Raw genomic sequence first — 15,837 nt, 5'->3', positions numbered from 1 at the left:
TTTTGGATCCACTAATTTGCACCAATTATTCCCACACTTTTTGGCCTTTCACAAACGTGCATTTACAGAGAAAACAGATAACCTCACCTGGGCTATGTCCAGGGAGGTACCATGAGAAACTCGCAGCCTTTTCCCTTCACTTTGGTTTGGTCCGATTGCTCTCAAAAGGCTAGTTGTCAAGTCAAACCAAAGGCATAAGTGAACTCTGCTAGCAAAAAGAAGGTGGTGGTATTTATATCCTCCATAGCAAGATCCCTATCATTTTTAGGAAAAGGGATTGGACTATCCTAAGGGTGTTATCACTTTTTTACTTATTCCAGACAGCCTATGAGCTCAGGAACTCGGAAAAGTGAGAAGCACCCCTTTTAAAAAGAACTGGAGTTTGACAATCAACTCCCTATGATTTCTTGATACACTGTGCACAACTTCATTTACATTCTCATATTTAAAATAGCCTGGAGAGAAGGATTTTATTTATTTATCTATTTAAACCTTTTGTATACCATCCAACTACCACAGTCTTGTGGTAGTGGTCTGTTGCAGTGGTCTGTTCACTACTGGTGTTTGAAAAAACCCACCCTGTGCTACCCAGACAGGTCACTCTTTCCCACTTTACAGAAACTTCTCCTCATCCAGCAATATTGCAATATAGACCTTAAGATTCTAAGGAAGCAGCCAGAACCAGACCTGAGAAGAGCAGAAAGCTTCAGGAGAAAGAGAAAGCAATGTATCGGTAACATCCTCCCACCCTGCAAACTCCAAACAGGAACATGGGCTCCAGGGCCAGAATGGCTAGAGCCCTGAACAGAAGTATTCCTAATGCACTGCTGAAGATACACTGCAATTTGCTAGGGAACACTTAATTCACTAATGACAGAACAGTCACAATTTTTTCCTGCTGTTGCTCAAGAGCCCCTTTAAAAAATGAAATAAGCCAAAGAGTTGATGAAATGCATCCTGCAATTTTATTTTTTTTTTAAATTATAAAGCAAGAACCTCATAAAGACACCCAAATTGTCAAGTTCCTACAAACAGGTTATTTAACAAAGTTGGGAATTTACTGTGAAGTATGCTAAGTTAAAAGCTACCACAACCAACCTGATCAGCATGAAAAATTTAACACTATAAATTACAGTATCAAAGGCTGGAGAAAATAAGCTCAAATACTTTCTGTTTATTGATCGGAATAGAAGCAATGTCTACATAACAAGCTCTTAATTCATAGTGTGACATTACCTGTTATAATTTTGTTAGGTCCAAATATTAAGCTACAAATCTGCACTGATTCCCAAAGAATTGATTCCACTGAACCCAATGGGACTTACTAAGCAGACACTTCTAGGTTTGCACTGAGAACTTCAGCTACAAAGGCAAACATTCATCTATGTTCTACTAGAGCTGCCTTCTTCAACCTGGTGCCCTCGAGAAGTGTTTGACTGCAAGTCCCAGCATCCCCAGCAAGGCATAGGCTGTGCTTGCATACAAACAGGAACTCTCTCCTCCCTTTGAGCAACAGATTTTGAAAGGGAAAATGCAGAGTTTAACCATAGAGGCTCACCCACCCCACGCACTTCACGTCACCGTGCGACTTTTTATAGCATATCTTCGGCGCACATAGAGTCCTCCTTGCGTAAAACTGACCTTGCAGTGCCAATTAGAGAAATCCGTCCGGCTGCGCTTCTCTATCCTGCTCCGCTCAGCTCCCCACACAATAAGTTCTCCGAGAACTGATCACAGCTCCTTGGCTCCTCCTCCTCCTCAGCCCAGGCCCGCAAGGGGCATCCTCTTGGTAGTTTACCTTGAGGAACGCCTACAGGGGAAGCGGCGGGAGAGAAATGCCCTGGGATTTAACCTAAGGGAACCTTCACCAGGACTCAAATAGTACAGCTGGGAGGGCAGAGTCTAGGGTCACGATCCAGCCCGTCTTAACGACTTCTAATCCCCACTGGGAATTAAGCACGTGGTTAAAAGTCTTTCCCCTTGAAAGCAATGGATTTTTTCAAAAGGCTGGATCGTGCCACAGATTTTTACATTCTCGCCGTATAAGGCATGCCTCTTCAATTTAAATTCTCCATATGGCACATGAACAAACGGGATCAATGGCCTTCACAATCCTGAGAAAAGTTCTAAAGTTTCTTGCAAAAGGGAAATTGTTCTTTGATAAATCCACCTGACCGCCAAATTACTCCCTCCCCCTCATTAGGAAATCAGGAAAGACTCTTGAAATCAACAGACCAGAAAAGCATGCAAAGACACCCCCCCACACACACAAAACAGCATTCCAACTCCTCAATACTCAAAAGAGAGGACTACGTCAGGCATTTTGTGTTTCTTTGAGGGGACTGTTCCGTTTTCCTCTTTAAAAAAAAGAAAGAAAGATCAAACAACTCTAACAAAAGCATGGTTGCAAGTCAGCCACGTGCAGGGACTCACCTATTCCAGTTTAAACCCCGCTGTTGTACAACTCCTAGTTAGTTGGTCCTTTTCTTCCCTCCTTCTTTACCTTGCTGCCCCAGCTCCCCAGAGAATCGCGTTCGCTCTCGCTCTCCCGCCGCCGCCTGCACAAGCCAAACGGGCGATACGCGCGGAAGCCGCAGGAACACCCCAAAGGCAAAAATCCAACCTTGCTGCAACTTCGCTACTTTGAAAAGAGTCCACAGCCAGGAGCCGGCAGAAGTTCTGCGCAAAGACCTCTCTCTCTCTGTCGGCAACTTATTACAAATTCCCTTCCTGGCTGAAAAAAAGCAGAGGCTGCTGAAGCGAGCAGGCGGCTTCCTCTGGCTTTGCACTGCGTGAGGGCACTTCCCTCGCTTCGCAGGCAGCTGCAGCCCCCTCCAGCAAGAGTTGGGTCTCTTCGAGCTTTTCACTCCACCGCCAGGCCTCAGCGCTTCCTTGCTGTCCTTCCCCAACGCACGCACGCACGCACACAAACGCAAACATGCAGATCAGGCGTACGGGACGAGCAGGTCAGCACTCTGGCTAGGAGTTTCAGTGCAAGCGAGCCAAAGGTGGTGACTTTGTAACGAGATGCTCCACTCCTTGCCTTTACTCTTCCTGGGAGCGCTAACTTCGGAGTAAGTTCGATTAAAGTCCGAGTAAACATGCTTAGGCTCCTTGCTGGGCTTTTTATAAGCAGACAGACCTATAGCTAGCGAGATTCGTTGTTTCTCCTTTAACAAGCTTTGCCAGTTTAATCCCTATGTAACCGGCTTTAGGAAAAAAAGCCTAGAATCTACACTGGAGAAAAGAAGTAGCAATCCTAAATTCCTATTGATAGCAACCGAATTTGATTTCAAGTGAGCATACTTTGTAGGGTAGACCATCTTGTAGTACAGACTTGCTTTTCCCCAACCTGGCGCCCATGTTGGCTGGGGATGATGGAGTTGCAATGCAAAGCACCAGGAAGGTACCACATAGGAAAGACTGCTTTCCTCCAGAGGTGAGCAACTTGTGGCCCTGCAGGTGTTCTCACTTATAATTCCCATGATCAGCTACGCTATAGGAATGAAGGGAACTGAAGGCCAAAATAGAAAGTAGAGCGGACTACAATAGTAGATGGTAGATTTGCCATTTCTAAGTGCTGCTTAGGCACTTGTGGGATAGCTGTCACTGGCAGGGGCCTTGGCAAGAGTGGCAAGTATTTTTTGCCATGCTTACCAAACTGCTCACTGGCTACTTCCCAGCACTCACAGTACAGTCAGCTGTTTGGCTTCTGACAGCACAACAACTCATTGTGGCTACAACAACCCCTACAAGAAGCCATGAATTGTCAAGGTTATTGCCCATCAACAAGCAACTTGTGGAGAACAGTTGGGATAAGACAACCCATCATGATTTGCCACCCATGCCAAATTGTTGTGTTATACCTTCCCAGTCATCAGCTATACAGATTTTTGAGTTTCAACATCCCATGACACAGTAGTTTATCCTCAGCAGCTCAGCTATTCATTAACATTCCTAGTATCACTTTCATTCAGCCAATGGCAGGGTGAATTTTGCATGGATTGCAAGTGATAGAGATTTTAGTTCATGCCAAAACCTGTTATGAGCTTACACCCAGGAATATGTATGGATATTATTTGATTGCAGCCTATTCCCCCTCAAGTATAACATTTTTATTTCTCTGTTATGGAAAAAGTCTATGCTTGCTTACAATCCTGGCATTCATGGCCACAGACACCCGAAGGGCAACTTGTCAGCCATTTAAATATAATTACATACATCTCACATTTAATAATAGCTAACACTTCAGTATATATATGCAGACACATGTACCCATTAACTGAATATTTTTAAAGGTGTGAAAAATATTAACAAAATATTTTTATTTGCCTAAATAAGGTTGTGATGGATTTACTCATGGAGCATCATTGTCCCACTTGAACAAACACACACAGCAGGTGCGGGCATGTGTGGTCCTTCAGAGCGTGTTCTCTTGCAACTCCCATCTGCCTAGCTAGCATAGCTGGATGTAGGGGATGATGGGACTGGCAGTCCAGCAAAATAAGGAGGGCCCCACTTCTAGATCCCTGTGGTGACCGCGAGACCAGACCTGGTCCAACACATTGCCTTTCTTCATTGGCAAGGAATCCAAGGTGTCTTACATGGTTCTTCTCTCAATTTTATCCTCACAACAACAGTGCTTGCTTAGGTTGAGACGTGGCAACTGGCCCCAAGTCACCCAGTGGGCCTCATGGATGAGTGAGGACCAAGAACTCAGATCTTCTAACTCCCGTATTCTAAGCAGCATATATAACTATTAAATAAAAACAAAATACATAGCAATTCTTCCAAGTCATCTTTAGTAAAGTGAATGGATGCCCCTTGGTCCTAGGCTATGGTTATATAAGGCTATGGTTGGGGTCTCCAACGTGGCACCTATGGGCACCAGTGGCCCCATAAACATAGAAACATAGAAACAGAGTGAGTCAGAAGGGGTCTCCTGGGCTATCTAGTCTGACCCCTGGCTCCAGCCAGCTCTGCTCACAACATGCCCACCATGTACATGTCTAGCCTATGCTTGAAAACCCTCACCGATGGGGCCTCAATCACCTCCCGTAGAAGCCCATTCCATACCTTCGGGGTCCTAACTGTCAGGAAGTACTTTCTGGCATCCAAATTAAACCTTGGATCCCTGAGCTTCACTTCATTGGAGCGCGTCCGGCCCTTCTCTGCAGGGGAGGTTTCTACCCACCTCTGTGTGACACCCCCTCACATACCTGTATGTCGCCAAAAGATCCCCTCTGAGTCTCCTCTTCTCCAGGCTGAAGAGACCCAGTTCCCACAGTCTCACCTCATACAGCTTTCCTTGCAAACCGGCCACCAGCCTTGTGGCCCTATGCTGCACTGACTCTAACCTGGCTATATCCTTCCTGTAATGAGGGGCCCAAAACTGAACACAATATTCCAGTTGTGGGCACACCAGAATCATATAGAGTGGTAGTAATACCTCTCTTGATCTAGAAGCCACACTTCTGGCTATGCAACCAAGGGTGGCATCCACCCTCTTGACCACCACATCACACTGCTGACTCATGTTTAGCCTGCAGTCAAACAGCACCCCAAGGCCCCTTTCACAAGTGCTGCTCTCCAGTCACTTGTCCCCTAACCTGTACTTATGACACCCATTCCTATGCCCCAAGTGCAAGACATTGCACTTATCCACCTTGAAGGCCATCCTGTTGTCTCCTGCCCACTTCCATAGTCTGTCCAGATCCTTCTGGATCTGGAGTACATGCTCCTCAGCTGTGGCCACCGCCCCAGTTTTAGTATCACTTGTGAATTTGATCAGCAGACTGTTCACCCCTTCTTCCATGTCGTTGATGAAAAGATTAAACAGGATTGGCCCCAGGACAGAGCCCTGGGGGACCCCGCTTGTCACTGGCCACCATCCCGATGATTCCCCACTAATGGTTACCCCCTCAGTCAACCATGCCCTAATCCATTGGACAGTGCTTTGGTCTATCCCAAAACTCCTCAATTTCTCAGACAGGAAATCATAGGGTACTTTGTCAAAGGCCTTGCTGAAATCCAGGCAAACTACATCCACTGAATCCCCTCCATCTAGCCTCTTTAAAACCTTGTCATAGAATTCCACAAGGTTTGTCTAGCAGGACCTGTTATTATGGAAGTCATGTTGTGTGGCCGCTAGCCTCCCTTTCCTATCTAGCATCACTAGATCTCTCGCTATTAGGAGCCTTTCCATTGTTTTTCCTACAATGGACATGAGGCTAACTGGTCTGTAACTCCCTGAATCAAGAGGCTCTTTAGTTCCTCTTCACTCTCTGCCATTAGAGTGGTATCATCTGCATATCTGAATTGTTGATATTTCTCCTGGCAATCTTAATTCCAACTTGTGACTCATCTAGCCCCCCCCCCCCCCCCCCCGTCTCATGATGTGCTCTGCATATAAGTTAACTAGGCAGGATGACAGTATACAGCCTTGCTGAACTCCTTTCTCAATTTTGAACCAATCAGTGGTTCCATGTCCAGTTCTCACTGTTGCTTCTTGACCCACATACAGGTTTCTCAAGGGACAAATAAGATGTTCTGGGACTCCCTTCTCTTTAAGAACTTGCCACCATTTGTTGTGATCCAAACAATCAAAGACTTTAGCATAATCAATGAAGCAGAAGTAGATGTTTTTCCGGAACTCCCTAGCTTTCTCCATGATCCAGCGTATGTTGGCAATTTGATCTGTAGTTCCTTTCCCTCTTCGAAATCCTGCCTGTACTTCTGGTAGTTCTCTGTCCACATACTGCTGGAGCCTACCTTGTCGGATTTTGAGCATAACTTTGCTAGCATGTGAAATGAGTGCAATGGTGCGGTAGTTTGAACATTCTTTGGCATTGCCCTTCTTTGGGATTGGAATGTAAACTGACCTTTTCCAATCCTGTGGCCACTGTTGAGTTTTCCAAATTTGCTGGCATATTGAGTGTAGCACTTTTACTGCATCATCTTTTAGGATTTTGAATAGCTCATCTGGAATACTGTCACCTCCACTAGCTTTGTTGTTGCTCAGACTTTCTAAGTCCTATTTGACTTCACATTCCAGGATGTCTGGCTCGAGGTCAGTGACCACCCCATCATTGTTATCAGGGACGTTAAGCTTTTTTTTGTATAGTTTTTCTGTGTAATCTTGCCACCTCTTCTTAATCTCTTCTGCCTCTGTTAGGTCCCTGCCATTTTGGTCCTTTATCATGGTTCCCTTCATATCTCCAATTTTCTTGAAGAGATCTCTGGTCCTCCCTATTCTATTGTTTTCTTCTATTTCTTTGCACTGTTCATTTAAGAAGGCATTCTTATCTCTTCTAGCTATTCTCTGGAATTCTGCATTCAATTGGGTGTATCTTTCTCTTTCTCCCTTGCCTTTTGCTTCCCTTCTTCCCTCAGCTATTTGTAAAACTTCCTCGAACAGCCATTTTGCTTTCTTGCATTTCTTTTTCTTTGGGATGGTTTTAGTTGCTACCTCTTGTACAATGTTGCGAACCTCCATCCATAGTTCTTCAGGCACTCTGTCTATCTGATCTAATTCTTTAAATCTGTTTGTCACCTGTACTTCATCAGGAATATGATTTATGTCATACCCGAGTGGCCTAGTGCTTTTCCCTACTTTCTTCAACTTAAGCCTAAATTTTGCAACCAGAAGCTCATGATCTGAGCCACAGTCAGCTCCTGGTCTTCTACTTCATTAATAAGTTTGAAAGGAGTGAATTGGTTTGGCTCAAAACATGTGTGATAGCAACTGAAACACTTCTATTATTTTCTAAGCACCAGCCATGGATTTCGCTTTTATAAGCTGTTACCGGAGGCCCTATTCTGCTTCCTATACCATATTACCCTTTCCCTAAAAGAAGCTTAGCATATTTTATTACCAGGATATAATGCACTGCACCCTTCAGTATTTAAAGAACTCATTTATCATGCATTTGAATTATATGTTGCTAGTTCTCCTCAGGGGAAACTGATGTCTGCTTTCTAATTCACAAGCCCAGTATTCAAAGCAGACCCCCTTAAACAGAAGACCCTAATCTCTAAAGCTAAGTTATGAAAGGCATTAAGCAGTCAACCTCAGAAAGAACTTCAGAATCTCTTTTCTTTTACAAATGTCAGCCATCAACACCTCCTTAGAAAACTCTCTTGTAAAAATGTATTTTTCCTAACCTACAAGGACCTATGTTAATCAAAATATTTCCATCAATCTTTCTGCTTTGATTTTTAGTGCCTCGTGAAAAACAGATGATTTGGGTTAAACCTGGAATATTGGTAGGTTCTCTGGGAAAAGTCAACTGTAAATGACAAACTACAGCAGCCTTCAGCAACCTAGTACCCTCCAGATGTTTTGGACTTCAGCTCCCAGCTGCTCTTGCCAGCATGACCAATGATCAGGAATCCTAGGAGTTCAAAATGTCAGAGCGCACCAAGTTAGGGAAGACAGGGCTACTGCAATGCCCAAAACATCTGTTTTCATATTAATGGTTTTGATTTATTGGAAAAGTATAGTGTAATAATTAAGCATCACAATTAATTATAACAATTGATTTTTAATATATAATTCAAGTATATACAATCCAACTTCAACTTTCATGGGTTTAACTTTCACGGATTTGATTATTTTCAAGTTTGCCATCAATAATTAAATGAGAATTTTGCAACCTACTACAGAAAATCACAGATGATGCATGTAGACTAGAAAATGTAAAGAATACTTTTTAAAAGTTTAATAAGTCACTGCAGACTATGCACTCTGTTTGGGGACACCACGCTCTTTGTCCCAGTGGTACCCAGCTTCTGTCACATGTATTGTCTCTCAATGTGAATTTCTTGTAACTTTTTGTATCTTTAAAGTGCACTGAAATATCAACTCTAAGCATGGGTCCAAAACATAGTGCTTCTAGTGCTTCTGAAAGTACTCCCAAAAAGCAAAAGAAAGTGAAGACCTAAATAAGAAAAAGTTGAATTATTAGATATGCTTCGTACAGTGAGGTCAGCTGCTATGGTTGCCTTCCATTACAGCATCAAGTCAATCATGGGAGGCGGGGTACAGATATTCATAGTATTTCCACTTTCTTGGCGATCCTGCACCCCTAACAACCATGAATATGGAGGGCCAACTATATGCAGTTTGGAGTGTAATTTACCTATAAATTACCTACATGGCTTAGGGCCTTTTTGTTTGTTTGGAAATGTATACATTTGTTTTTCCATATTATGTTCTATTTGAAGCTTTTAAAAAAAAACATGTGACACAAAGTCTGTAAATTATGTACCATAGGTGAGATTTGGATTTTTAAACATCCTTTTTCACTGAAGAAAGCCATGAACATGAGTATAATATATCTTCAAAGATGTCATTTAACGCTGTGCAGGGAGGGTGCAGAAAGAATGAACCAATGGTGATGGGGGGCAATTTTAGTTGTAACTGCTTGGAAGGGCAAAAATAAGCCTCCTCCATCCCTCTCACTGTGCCATCTTGGCTTTTAGGGAATTCTGCAACTTTGACACTAACGATTAAGAAGTTGACATTTAAGACTTTGCATACCTTGGCTCAATCATTAATTCAAATGGAGAAGGCAGTCAAGAAATTAGAAGACTGAGGCTTAGAAGGGTAGCAATGAAGAAACTAGAAATGATAATCAAGGGTAATGATGTTTCACTAGAGATCAAGGCCAGTATCACCAACATTATTGAATTCCTTACCACTATGAATGGGTGTAAAAGCTGGATGGTGAAGAAAGCTGACAGGAAGAAAACGGATTCCTTTGGAACATGGTGCTGGAGGAGAGCCTTGAGAACACCCTGAAGCAACAGAAAGGCTGTGAAACTGCTGTTTCACCACCACCGTATGTGAAGAATCTAGTCTTAGGCTGGGACTCTCTACCCTAGGGCAACTCCACCACTGACCTCAGATGGGGAAGATCACCCGTTACCATTGGGCCAGCCCATTGCTTTCACTGATACTATAAAATTATTTATTTAATATAGAAATAAATAAACATATATTTAATATATAACTTTTCCCCTAAAGGAGCTGGTCATTGACAAACTAGATCAGAATTACCAGGAAAGTAAACAAAAGATATATAATATTTTATTTAAAAGAAATAAAACAAAAAAGCTTATTATTGAAGATTGGTGTTAGCACATTAAATCAGTTTCTATATAGTGGTTTCCCCGCCCTATCAGTCATTGTTCTTTCAGGATGCTCCTCTGCCAACAGCAGTTATGGACAGATGTACACTAAGGGTCTGTGAGTCAGCCCTTTGTGGTTTTGTCTTTCGCCAGCTGTTTCCTCCCAACAACCTTTTGCTGTTGTAATGATAATTTTGCTGCCAGTAACAGCAACAGCAGAGAATAATAGGGGAAGTAAGCTGAAACAATTTTCAATTAATAGCTTCTGCTCCCTCTCTTTCCCATTCCAGAGAGAGTTTACTAAATGTATTAGGAATTATATAAAGAGTATAATTTGGTCTGAAAAATTCAAACATTAGCACAAGAGTCAACCGATACAGTGTGCTTCTGAAGTGTACAAGTAGACCTATGGATACGTGTACAAATCTAAAGCCAGCAGTCTTGCAAATGTACCTGAATATGCCCTATTGAACTAAAGGAGACTTACTTCTAAATAAACATGCATAGGACTGCACTGTTGAGTAGTTCATTTCCATCACATCAAAAATTCTTCCACAATGCATTTTCCACAGTAGTTTTAATGTACATTTCAAATAGACCAACTCTTCGCACTTGCACCCCTCCTTTTGTGTCTGCCTGGAGAAAACCCCAAACACTGATTCAACAAATAATTGCTAATTAACAATGGCATTATGTTATAAATGCTCTCATTGTTCTAGTGTTCCCAGATGGCTTAGGGGTTTTAACCAACTGTGCATATTAGCCAGATTTCAAGGATCTTCAAAGCACTTGGTAATGGCATTATTACATCACCAGCCTATCACAAAGCACATCTGCCAGAAAGACCCTATTGAAATACATTTAGGAGTGGCTCCAAGTTTGCACTGACTTCAGAGATCACATCTGGAGAGGGCTGCCATCAGTGGGAACTGCGCTCCTTTCAAGAGGTAAGGTCATAGTTAATTTGGGGCATTCATATTGAGAATGCAGCTGTCTTGCTGTACTTGGTGTTTGGTATAGCAGCTCTCCCTTATTAGCCAAGGATAATGTCTATTTCTGATGTCCTCTTCAGGTAAACTGCTATTCCTGTTTTTCCTTCTGGGAAGATTTTGCTCTCTGCTCAAGTGTCTTTAAGTTAAATCCCTTGATTTAACATTCATACAGGCACTGAGGTTAAGATTAAGCACATGCCCCATTCAAACATTGAGTCGTTGTCTAGTATGTGGCAATTTTACTAATGCACAATAGAATTTTGGTTTTCACCTGAAAACCCCTGGAGGGTATGGTGATTCACTGGTTCTGACTAATATGAGTAGTGTGAGGGTCATTCTGTAATATTTTGGGTGTGGGTGCATAGCAGGCATTCCAAATATAGAAAGATGGACTCACTGCCTTTGACCTGCCCCAGGATGGAGAAGAAGCCACATGCAACATTCAGATGCAGAACAAAATTCTAATGAGAAAATTATCTTTCATTTCAGGGTTAGGTTAGGCAGTTCATCTATTTACTGAGAAGTTGATTAATTGACCCAAAAATGACCTCTTTGAGCCTGAGGGCTGGACTCCATGTTGCTGAAGCTCTCAGAGAACACTCTCCAGTGGTGGACAAGGCCAAAAGCAAAGGTGGCAGCAATAAAATGCCCATAGTACCAGCATATCTTACTGTTAGTAGCTTAGCCTTGGAAGAGGCATTTTGGCCTTTTCGAATGGGGAGGAATTTGCATAGATACTGAGAAATCAGCAGTCAGTCAGGTGGAGCAGCAGGGACACCTTGTCTTCCTTAGCTAGGGCTACCTCTATGTTGCATATCATTTTTCATAACATTTACTCCCCCAATCCCCCTACATACAAAGAGGGGGGGGGGGGTTCTTCCTCTTTCAGAAGGTCCAAACTTTGAAGGCTGCCCTCACACAAACCTCCCTGAACCTTTTCATCTAAAATGTGACTTTCTCCTCAGGTGACTGAGAAGCATCTACACCAGTAAAGTTCATGCACATCTGCTAAGAATTTAAAAAGTAGTTAGCCGTAGCTTTTTAATACACAAAGAAATAAATATAAAAGCATGTAGCACAAACAACCTTGCACTTATTGTCTGTCATTTGGCAGGTTTCTTCCCCTTATAAGGCTCTAAAATTGCTACACGTTTCTGCAGTAATTCTGTAAAACAGGAAATAGTATATAACTATTTATCAATTTCTAGTAAATCACTGAAAGATACAAAGTTTCAGATGTGTGCCCCAAATCCAGGCCAGTCTGATGCACATCAGGCTATTTTGTTGGAATCCCTAAACCAGAGTCCAAACAATCTAGTAGCAATTGTTTCTTGATAATGTCACCACACTAATTTTTGAATTTAAAAAAGGAAGGAAATGTTGTCTGACCAATCAGTAATCTAGTATAGCATCATTACTTACAAATGTAGTTAATGAAATTCCAGCTTTTCAACTCTTGCAGTTTCCTTTTTCATACCCTGAGGTGTTCTGCCATCTGCTGTAATGCAGCACATGTTTATAGCCATGGAAGACCATGGGTGGTCTGCTACTGAATTCAAAACTCCAATAAAACATTAGCAAATTAATTTCTTTTAGCAGATGCCTGCCTGTACTCTGTCCTTCATCCTCCAGTTTCATACAAAATACAGTTTAATACTGTTATCTCAAAAAACATTGCAAAACACATCAACTGGTAGCAGCAGTAACTAAAAATTGGTTCACTCTGGCTGGCCCATCACCTGATCACTATAACAACAAATAATGAACTGCAGATGGGAATATGCCCTCCTCATTCTAACAGGAAGGAAAGAATTTTTGATCACCTGATACCACAACAAATTATTTTCTCCTTTCAAGGGAGTAGTTTTCAGCCTGCCAGCAGCGGCTAATCACGTGATGTCCATGGGGATGTGTTAAATAGCTCTCTCTCCCAGGCAACTTTATCCTAGTGACTTTGCCCATATCAGATGAAAAACAAACAAAACTGTTTACATAAGCACAACAAATAAAATGGTGGGGCACAGGAAGGGAAGAGAAATAGAGTGCAAGTCTTGCATGGCGACGCAGGGGTTCCAGACTCAGTGCTAAACGAGAAGAAACCTTGGCAAGAATGCTGTTCCTATGCATCAGTGTTCAAGCATTTCCATTGGGTCCAAAGTGCAGCTAGGCCTGGAGCTTAGGGCTGGGGTCTCACAACCAGTGGGCACTCATTTTGTTCACAAAAAGAGTGGCAGCTTCTTTTTATTCCTGTTGGCACAAGGGCACTGTGATCAAATGGATTTAAAATGCAGAACTGTCCCTGCCCAAAGTTTTTTTTTTTTTTTTTAATCAGGATGGGCAGGCCATCTTGCTACTGCTGTTCTAATGTAACAAGAATATAGAAGCAGTTATAAAGCAAGGAATATAGAAGCAGTTATAAAGCTCTGAGGGAAAGCACGTGACACTGGTGTGCTTTATGACTGAAGTAATACACATGGCCATTTCAAAGCCGCCTCCATATTACTGTTAAGTCCAAAGTCTAAAGCTACCTGGCTGCACCACTGACTGAGCCTTCCAGAATGCAGGAGCTATTATCCTGATGATGATACCTCTCTGCACCTTCTCCAAATGAGATGGGTACCTGGTGCTTTGGCCCCCTGACTAGCCACCCGGTTTGCCTTTTTGGATAGGTCCATCATGTATCCATTCAGCATGCAGAGAGGAAGTGTGCTCATTTCCAAAAAAGCCTCTCCAAAAAGGATGGGGCCCAAACATACTCATAAGGAGAGTTCCTAGAAGTGAATACTAGATTGGGTTCAACGAACTGCTCTGTGCAAACTCAGAGATTCAATTTGGGTGTTTGTGCTCTGGAAAACACTTTGATCAACAAAGAACATTTTGCCAGAAAGGTCTGGCCTTTGAATGTGTGAAGGGAGGAAACCCAGTCCATGACAGCTGGAGACAAGCAGGTTGAACTACCACCACCTCTCCACAGCAGTAACCTGCTTCCATCTCTAGACCCATGTTGCTACTTTAGGAGTGGGAAACCTGCAGCCTGCATGCTTCTCCACTGCTGTGCTCCTTTCCCAATCTCTCTCATGCATGCCCACACACATGCGCGCACACGCGCATGCACACTGTGATGCCACCTGCATAAGAGGAAAGTCAGCCTTCATGGCTTCTTTTCCCAGCAGGATCCTTGGGAGAAGGGTGAGCTTAAAGCTTTATATCACCCACTTCCCAGTAACTGATTGAGCAGTTGCTCATTTATCCATTTGTTGTTCTTAAATCCTGTCCTTCCTTCTAATTGTATCCCAGGGCAACTCACAACATTACTTAAAGTTAGATGATTATAGATCTATCATAAGGCATAATTAAATTCCCACAAATTCATAGTTAGAAGAGCATTGTGGCAGAATGACTGCTGCATCTCTTTTATCAGCAGTAACCAGCAAAGGCCTGGTAAAATACAGTTTTGAGGCAATGCTGTAGGCCACCAGAGCTGGAAACTTGGAAGCCATTCCAGAAGCCTGGTGCAACAATGGAGAAGGCTGCTGTCCAAGTTACCATCATCCAGGTTCAGCCACCACCAACAGGGCCTCCTCTGTATCTTTTAGTAAACAAGTAAGGACAGGCTGGGAAAGGCGTTCCTTAAAGCACTTGAGTCTTAGGTTGTATAAGATTTTATTTTCACAAACAGGTACTGTATGAAGCCTTTTGAAATCACCTGGATTGAATGGCAATTATCATTACTACTATTACAATGATTGTTTTTGTCTATGTTTCTTAAAACAGATGGATACATGATGTTTTCATGCATTTCAATTGCTGGTTTACAGCACTGTAATGTGTTTTAATACTCTCTTTTTGCATCCCCCCCGCCCCCAGCTGTAACCAGAGGAAACTTGTAGTCAGTCTGACTCTCTGGGTGGAGGGCAGGTCAGCAGAGCCAGGTGATCACTAGAGGTGGAACAGTCTTTGAATTCCCAACAGCCAGCAAACCATACCACAAAAGGAGAAAACCAAGGCATAAAACATGCAAGAGAAAGGGGACAGAATCACAGAGCCATACAAAAGTACTGGTTTGTACCCACATTCCAGTAACAACTCCCATTCCACGGAGGATCAAGCTATAACAAAAATGACAATCAACATCATTAACACGGGATATGGTATTGTCAGAGCCATACAGAAAAATATTCTTCAAAATACAGGAACAAGTTCTGATGCCTTTGTATATCCATCACAAAGAGTCTACCAGAGTAGGCCTCCTCTGAACAAGATGCTGTACACCTTATGAGAAGTAAGGACTTGTCATCCCTTTGCTTGTAATAACAATACTGATTAGAATATCCTGAGAGAGAGAGAGAGAGAGAGAGAGAGAGAGAGAGAGAGAGAGAGAGAGAGAGTGCAAAATCTGTAGTAACAGTGATATTTAGAAATTGAATATTCTCAGAGGCACACAGCAAAGCAGCCTTTGGAACACATGCACAATCAATCTTGAGAGCATACTCACACACTCAAGCCCAGGCAATACACATATACCAGAGGTCACCAAACTGATTTTCAGCGGCCACAAGCAGTGCTTTGAGTTTATTTTGCAACTCATGCTTTGCCGCCTACAACCAACACCTGCAGATGCCCACTTGTCACTCACCACCTTCAGGTTCCCTCTTGTAGCTCTCAAATACCTGACATTTGCCCTGTGTGGCTCTTCTGTTGCCCAAGTCTAGCC

At 42.7% G+C, this 15,837-nt stretch overlaps 1 protein-coding gene across 7 annotated transcripts in view; it reads right to left on the bottom strand.

Annotated features, from left to right (window-relative positions):
* TNS3 (tensin 3) overlaps positions 1-15,837 on the bottom strand; it is a 385,864-nt gene that overhangs the window by 293,957 nt on the left and 76,070 nt on the right. Inside the window, exon 1 of one of the 7 annotated variants that reach the window (XM_044453663.1) lies at positions 2,504-2,605. The exons of the other annotated variants lie outside the window; for them this stretch is intronic. The gene's annotated coding sequence lies outside the window, so the exon portion shown is untranslated. Of the gene's footprint in view, positions 1-2,503; positions 2,606-15,837 lie in introns of those variants that run through there. 7 annotated transcript variants of the gene reach the window in all.

This window comes from Varanus komodoensis, unplaced genomic scaffold (assembly GCF_004798865.1).
Source record: "Varanus komodoensis strain SLA01 unplaced genomic scaffold, ASM479886v1 scaffold10, whole genome shotgun sequence".
NCBI lineage: Eukaryota > Metazoa > Chordata > Lepidosauria > Squamata > Varanidae > Varanus > Varanus komodoensis.
The sequence above is the reverse complement of the archived record's forward strand: the minus strand, read 5'-3'. Positions and strand labels throughout refer to the sequence as shown.